This window comes from Ochotona princeps, chromosome 29, assembly GCF_030435755.1.
Source record: "Ochotona princeps isolate mOchPri1 chromosome 29, mOchPri1.hap1, whole genome shotgun sequence".
NCBI classification, from domain to species: Eukaryota; Metazoa; Chordata; class Mammalia; order Lagomorpha; family Ochotonidae; genus Ochotona; species Ochotona princeps.
Genome location: NC_080860.1, coordinates 19,009,352 through 19,016,671, shown reverse-complemented (window position 1 = coordinate 19,016,671; position 7,320 = coordinate 19,009,352). Strand labels below are relative to the sequence as shown.

Here is a 7,320-nt window from a genome sequence, read left to right as displayed (position 1 = left end):
GCCTCTGCCTCCGCAGCACCCTGGGGGGCACACAGCAGGCCCTGCTGGGAGCGGGCCAAAGACCCCAGGGACCTGGGCTTTCGTGGGGTGTCTGAGGGAAGTGCCTGTCAGAACTGCTCTCTGCTCTGTTCCTGACCCCAGGACCTACCCTTCTAGATCATCTCCTATAGGTTTAAGAGTGTGTGTGTGTGTGTGTGTGTGTGTGAGAGTCGTGTTCTCCCATCTGCAGAGTGAAAGGACCCCCATCCTCTCTCTCCAACCCTGGGATCTGCCCTTCTAGATCATCTTGTATAGACTGAAGTGTGTGTGTATGTGTGTACTCCCTTCTGCAGTGCAGGCTGAACCTGGCTGTCTGATCAGGCCTGCTGATCCAGAGGAAATCAACACTGAACTTAGGTTGGCTGTGAAGGTAAGAGAGGTACATTTATTTCCATGGATTACAAGTGCATTGCTCTATAGATTGGCAGGCAGTCTTTATAGAACCCATTCTCCACTGCTGTCAAACAAAACAAAACAAAACAAAACAAACAAAAAACAACAAGAAAAAAAGGACAGCTGAGAAATGAATTTTTAAAAACCAGTTGCTTCGTCTCCCACAGAACACAACTGAGAGACCACAACAGGCTGTTTGCTTTGACCCCAGGCTCGTGGCGCCTGGACAGCAGGCTCTGCACAGGGAGCTGTTGACAGTCATGCGAGGGCACAGGTACTTAGGGGACAAGGCAGATTTCTCACCACAGAGAGCAGTGGGGGAGTTGGAGGAGGCACCGCACTAAGACAGACACCAGGTCAACTCCACGGCACACAGCGGCGGGCACGGATGCTCAGAGAGAGAGATTAGGAATCCGTGGAGCATGAGTGTGAGCGTTCCCTGACGCTCTCCACTCAGCAGTATCAGAAATACCGGGAGGAATGGGACGGGGGACTCGTGGCAACTGCATCAGGAGCTCACGGAGGCTGTGTCACAAGTTTAGTATACCGCAGGCTGAGAACGGGACCGGAGCGGTGGACATGCTGCAGGAGGAAAAGAGAACCGTACAGCTTTCTCATTTGAACACACAGTGTTCCTCTCTGCTAACCCTTGGGAGGGGTTGGCCGAGGTTCCCTGAAACTCGGCCCGAGTCCATTCCATTCTTCTCCAGCGACTTGCTACATGGCACAGGGCCCACCACCTTCGTCCACCTCCCGCCAGACATGGAGGGAGGTCACCACCTTCCATGACTCTGTGTGTATCTCACAAACACAGCATTGTATGGGAGGCAGTCTGCGAAAGGCTGGGCCTCAATAGACAGTGTCAGCAACCACAGGCCATTGGTAGGAGGACGCTGCTGGGCACAGTAAGGACTTCCTTTGTATTTAGAGAGCACAACTGGATTTTGCTGCAAGTTGGGCTAATGGCACATACCTTAAATATGTTGTGACTAATAGGACATGAGGACCGGGGATTGGGGCCTGTGTTTTCGGAGACCTCACAGGGCAGGAGCACTTGCTGCCATGCTACCCTGAGCCATTCCTGCAGGCTCCCGGCCAACAGTCATGGTCAGATATGAAGTGCAAACTTGGGGCTGCTGTACCCTGGGCATCAGCCCTCCCCATCATGCCATGAGAAGCAGTGACTGGCACCCGCCTGCAGGGAGCCTCACACTGGCAGGGTGGGGATCAGCAGGTGTCACGCACAGGAGAGGGAGGAACCACTGCATCTTTCAAACCAGAAAGCAGATAGTGACTAAAGCGACGAGGAGCAGCTGTGCTGCTGCTGGTCACCACTGGGCGACACACATGGGGGGTGGGGTGTATGTGTGTCAGGAGACATTCTCTGGACAGAAGGAATTCTTGGAAAGCATGAAAGCCACAACTATCAGAAACTGCCCCTCCAAACAACTCAAAGGAGTTAAGGTTGGGAAGCTGGGATGGGCCGGAGGCAGGACCAGGGGTCAGGGACCAGGAAGAAGAACACCAACGTGGGAGCGCGTCCAGTCCTCGGAGGCCTCGTGCTGCCAAAACACAAACACACACGATGTGTCAGGACAGGCCAAGTCCCGACTGACCGACAGGCATCATGGGCTGCAGGGACCAATGACACAGCGGATCAGCTGGGGAGGGAGAAGAAATGCTGCCTGAAGCAAGGCCCCCTCCACCTGTGGGCAGTTCCGGCCTCACTTGCTGGCCTCTATGAGCAAGCCACACCTGCTCCCACAATGGGTAGACCTCAGCAGCCTCTCCAAGGGATGCCACCTTGCTCTTATACAACACAGAAACCTATGCCTCCTGCTTCAGCAAGCCTTCTCTCTGCCTGGGTGCTGCATGCTCTGTGAGAGCGAGCACACCTGGCTGCAGCTGCCTTCCCACCAGCCTCCACGCGTGGCCTGCACGCATCACGCTAGGAAAGCACTCGCGACATACTTGCCCCTGTTACTCCGAGAAGCCATGCTCCACGCGAGATGCACACCACAGTGGCTCACATACTGCTGAGGCGGACTGCCCACGCCTGGAGAGGTGCTGGGCACCCGCTGCACACAATGGCTAACTCGACTGCTGATTTCCACACACGCTGTACCTTCCCTGGAGGCAGCAAGGACACTGCCCGTCAAACCACACTCCGTGCTCTGTGGCTCTGGTGAGGGAGCTGGGGTGAGACGGCTGGCGGGTGACATTTGACCAGATGTATCAAAATGTGAACACAATATTCCCTTCTCTGGAGACTCTCATTGGTGTAAAAATGCTGGCTAATGAGAACATCTCGCCGTGTCACTCTGAGAAGATCCACAGGACAGGTAGATGAGGAAGATGGTCAAAGCCTTTCCATCTCCTTCAGTCTCGCAGGGCAGGGCAGGGCAGGGCAGGGCAGAGAGCAGCTGGCTTGGGTGAGAATTAATCGGTTCCAAGGTATTAACCATATTAACCTGTCAATTACTTAAACTGATCCCTCTGAGGGCCACCTCTCAGGGACGCGATGTTTGCTCTCATTCACTCACGAGAAAGAGACACAAAGAGAAAGGTGCATGCTCCCACTGGCTAGCCCACTCTCCAGTGCTACTATGGCTGGGCCTGGGCTGTGGGGGGCCAGGAGCTGGGAACTCAGCCCAGGTTTCCCCCTGGGTGCCAGGAATCCTTCCAGGACCTGCGCTAGCAGGAAGCCGGAGCAAGGAGCCCAAGCAGGCATGCTGTGATGGCATGCGGGGGCTTCCACTGCTTGGCTGGCTGACCCCCGGCTCTCACACAGGAGCTTCTGATCTCACTCAGCAACAACACTCTTTCCCACAGAGGAGGACTAGGACCATGTGGCCAGTGGGGTGTTAAGATACTGGGGTTCTCTGCCCAGCTGTGCCCCTAACATACGAACCGAAACACAGGGGCAGAAACACATGTTCTTCTCCGGTGTCTGTGATCATTAACGTGGGATGCGTGCTGACTTCAGAGGAGGCTGCTGTGGCTGTCAAGATCACACGTGAAGGCAAGAACTGAGCCTGTGGCCTGATCACCGCTTCCCGCCCTACCTCTCTCTGGATTCACCTTTATATTCCAGAGGACTAAGTTGCAAGTCAGCCTAGATGTTGGTCACTTCCTTTTAAACGCACGAAGGGAAAAAAAGAAAAGCCAGGTAGACTGACAGGGAGAGCAGGCAGGCAAAGATGGAAGGTCACAAGTACATGCACATTCAACTGTAAAGTCTAGGTGATGGGATCATGGACACATTTTAAAATTCCGTCTGCTTTTCAGAAGAGTTGAGAATGTCATGAGAAGGTGCGACGTGTGTGCAAGTGTCTGGTGCAATGGTTAAAATGCTGGCTGTGACATCCACACGCCCGATGACAGTGCGCAGATTTGAGCCCAAGCTCTGTTCCCAACACCAACTGCTCGCTGACAGGCACTCTGGAAGCAGCACAGGTTCTCGCCCGCTATACGGCAGACCTGGAATGAGCTCTTGGCTCTTGGGCATTTGGGAAGCAAACCAGTAAATAGGGACTGTCTTTTCTTTCTTTTCTTTTTTTGGTTTAGGTTTATTTGTTTTTATTGCAAAGGCAGATTACATTTACAGAGAGAAGGAGAGACAAAGAGAAAGATATTTTGTCTGCTGGTTCACTCCCTAAGTGGCTGCATCGGCTAGAGTTCAGCTGATCTGAAGTTAGGAGCTCTTCTGGGTCTTCCACGCGGGTGCAGGGTCCCAAGGCATTGGGCCATCCTCTACTGCCTTCCCAGGCCACAAGCATGGAGCTGGATGGGAAGTGGAGCAGCTGGGATACAAATAGGTGCTCAAATGGGATCTTAGTGCTTATAAGGTGAGGATTTAGCCATTGAGCCATCATGCTGGGCCCAGAACGCTACTACTTCAAACAAAACAAAACAAAACAGAACAAAACAAATACCAAAAACCTACTATGGGAAAATGTAAGTACATACTAAGCATATATTAGGGCAAATAAATGCTGCCACCTCATCTGGACCCTCACGGCTGGGCTGCCAATGCCTCTGGCAGGCACTTGGTGTGTGCCCACACCATGCAGCCCAGCAACTGCTTCTTCTGCAGGCTGGCATGTGACCCCCACGGCCCTCCTCACCACCAGCTGCAGGCTTACTGAGGTGACACCTTAGACCTAGAGGCGACCTGTTGGGGGGCTAGGTTCCTCAGGGAGGCAGCGCCCAGGCCCAGGCTTACCCTGTCTGCTCCAGCTCCATCCCACATGTCCTGACATCCTGGCTCTGTACAGCTACACTCCCTCTCTGACTAGCAAACAGTCCATGGTCGTTTGCGTCTCCTTGGGGCTAGCATATGGCACTAACAGGTGCTTGATGTGACTGAGTGAATGATGGAAACTGACCCTGTGCAGTCCCAGTTGCTCCTCTACACTGGCAGGGTGCACAGCTGCTCTGGCAGGGGCCTCCTGCCTCCAGGGTGCGGCACTCCTGGGGGTCACGGGCATGGGTCTGGCCTGCTAATTCTGGTGTCCTGCATAGTGCCTGGCACAGAAACGTGCCTGGACCCAGGGAGGAGGCGCGGGAAAAGTGGCAGGCCAAATGGCTGCAAGCAAACAGCACGACAAAGGGACTGTGAAGGAGGAACAGCGAGGGATGTTCTTGACCCTGGGCAGCCAGTGAAGCTCTCAGCCGTCAGGACATGGGGTGCTGTTGTGACCACCCCCACCCACAGAATGTGTGCAAGGTCCTGACATAAACAGCCCCCGCTTGGAGCCCCTGAGGATCCAGGAGGAGCTGTGTGGCCCGGCCTGTCACTGCAGGTGGCAAACTCTTTGGCAGAGGGCCACAAGAGGGAACCTGACACAGGTGGCCCCTGTTCCTTGGAGCCATGCCAGTCTGCGCCCTCAGAGCAGGTATACGATACCTGCCTCATGTGCTCTGAGCACCTGGCCTGGCTACCCTGCACCTTGGTCTGGGAGTGTCGCTCAGGGTGTGTCCCACGTCAATGGCGGGTTAGGCAAGGGCTTCATGGTGCCACTGCGTCCCCTGAGCTTGGCCTCAGCTGTCAGGATTGGAGAACTTTGGTGTCGTCTGGATATAGCCTGTCCTCTGTGCTCTCGAGCCCACCACAGCCCAAGCACAGCAGCTGCACACATGTGTTGGGTAGCTCTGTCACTCGGGCTCCCCTCCTTCCAGTCTTTCCTGCCAGGACAGCAGATCTCCAAAAGCCCCCCCAGCTATCACGGATCCCCTCCCAAGCTCCAGCTCCCTGCCACCACCTGCCTCTCAGGTGCTGCAGACTCGGCTGACTTAAGTCTGCTCTCAGCTACCTGTTCCTAGTAATGGGTGGCTGTCTTCAGGTTAGAGCCCGTGGGCACCGTCTGCAAGTGTCACCCTGGCTTCTCAGGGAGGCAGGTGGCTCCAGATTCAGAGGCTCTGGATGGAATCATAGTGATTTCAGCCCCCAGCAGGCTCCTGCCATCCCCTGCCCTTCAGTTTGGAGGTGGCTCTTACCTGGTCCAGGGCCCTCGCTCACTGCATTGACCCTGCACAGCCCTTCCCTGCATTCTGTCCGCAGCATCTCCTCAGCTTTGCTCCACTCTTGCTCCTGGTTCTGTATTTCACTGCTCAGGCCTACAAAACTCTCACAGGCCCTCTCCTCTTTCCATATAGTCTCCAACATCTACCACTATCACCACATTCTCCCCCTCCTTACCTAGCTTTGGCCCGAGTCCACACGTCCCTTGATGGACTGGCCTGGTCTAAGCTTCCTCTGGCTTAACCTGCCCACATTGGCAGTCTGAACTGAGAACCGTGTCACAGCCTCTTGAGTACGGCCCTCACTGTGGAACTAGACCCCTAGGGAGTGTCCTGAACAAACACCTGAACAGCCACTCCGTGTCTCTCTCATCGAGGAAGGAGGACAGAGGCTCTCTAACTCTCTGGATTATGTAATGAACAGGGATCTGCCCGTGGGACAGTCCTGAAGGGATCCCTTCCCAGACAGAGCCTTGCACACTGAAACCGCCCAACAACAGGTGAGAGGGACACAGCTACCATGTGCACAAGCAGTTTGCAGTCATGCTGGCTACCCCTGAAAAAGGAGCTTGAGACCACAGAGCCATGGATGTCCCTTTGGGACATGCTGACCCAGGACAGCGGACTGTTTCCTGATGTGCTTGTGCTGGAGCTCAGCTGCGCTGACAGGAAGCTGACTGCTGTCCATGCTGTCGAGCAAACACAGGACCCCAATGTCCCCCCCGGTATAGCGCACCTGTGCACACATGCTTGCACTAGGACTGCTCTGAAAACATGAAGCCAGGCTGGGAAGGCCTGTGCTGTGTCCTGGCTGGGACACCTAGCCCATCCTTCCTCTTCCCTCAGTGAATGCCAACAGTCTACATGGCTCCCCTCCAGCATTCCCATCTTCCTGGTGCTCTCCAGGCTCCGTCCTCCTTCAGCTGTGACCATCATTCTACATTCATGATTCTTAGAAAGCAGTTAGAGGCCTCTTCCAAAGATATACACTAGGACTTCTGAACATTTAGAATATTACATGGGGTCTCGGATTACGGGGTAGTTGCCTGAGGTGCCAGTATCCCACATGGGCACCGTTGGAGTCCTGGCTGATCCACTTCTGATCCAGCTCCCTGCTAATGCGTCTGTGAAAGCAATGGAGGATGCCCAAGTGCTTGGGCCCCTGCACACATGCGGGAGACTTGGAAGGAGCTCCTGGCTTCAGACCAGACCAGACCTGGCTGCTGTGGCCTTCTGGGAAATGACTAAGTGGACAAAAGATCTGTCTCATTTACTTTCTTTATAACTCTGTCTTTGAAATAAACAAATCTTAAAAAAAAAAAAAAAGAAAAAAAGAAAGGAAATCTATCACTTTCATTTCATATG

At 54.4% G+C, this 7,320-nt stretch overlaps 1 protein-coding gene across 2 annotated transcripts in view; it reads right to left on the bottom strand.

Annotated features, from left to right (window-relative positions):
* Positions 1–397: 397 nt before the first annotated feature.
* MAPK1 (mitogen-activated protein kinase 1) overlaps positions 398–7,320 on the bottom strand; it is a 71,976-nt gene continuing 65,053 nt past the window's right edge. Inside the window, exon 9 of one of the 2 annotated variants that reach the window (XM_058656505.1) lies at positions 398–1,994. The gene's annotated coding sequence lies outside the window, so the exon portion shown is untranslated. The remainder of the gene's footprint in view (positions 1,995–7,320) is intronic. The other variant, XM_058656506.1, reaches the window with a different exon arrangement.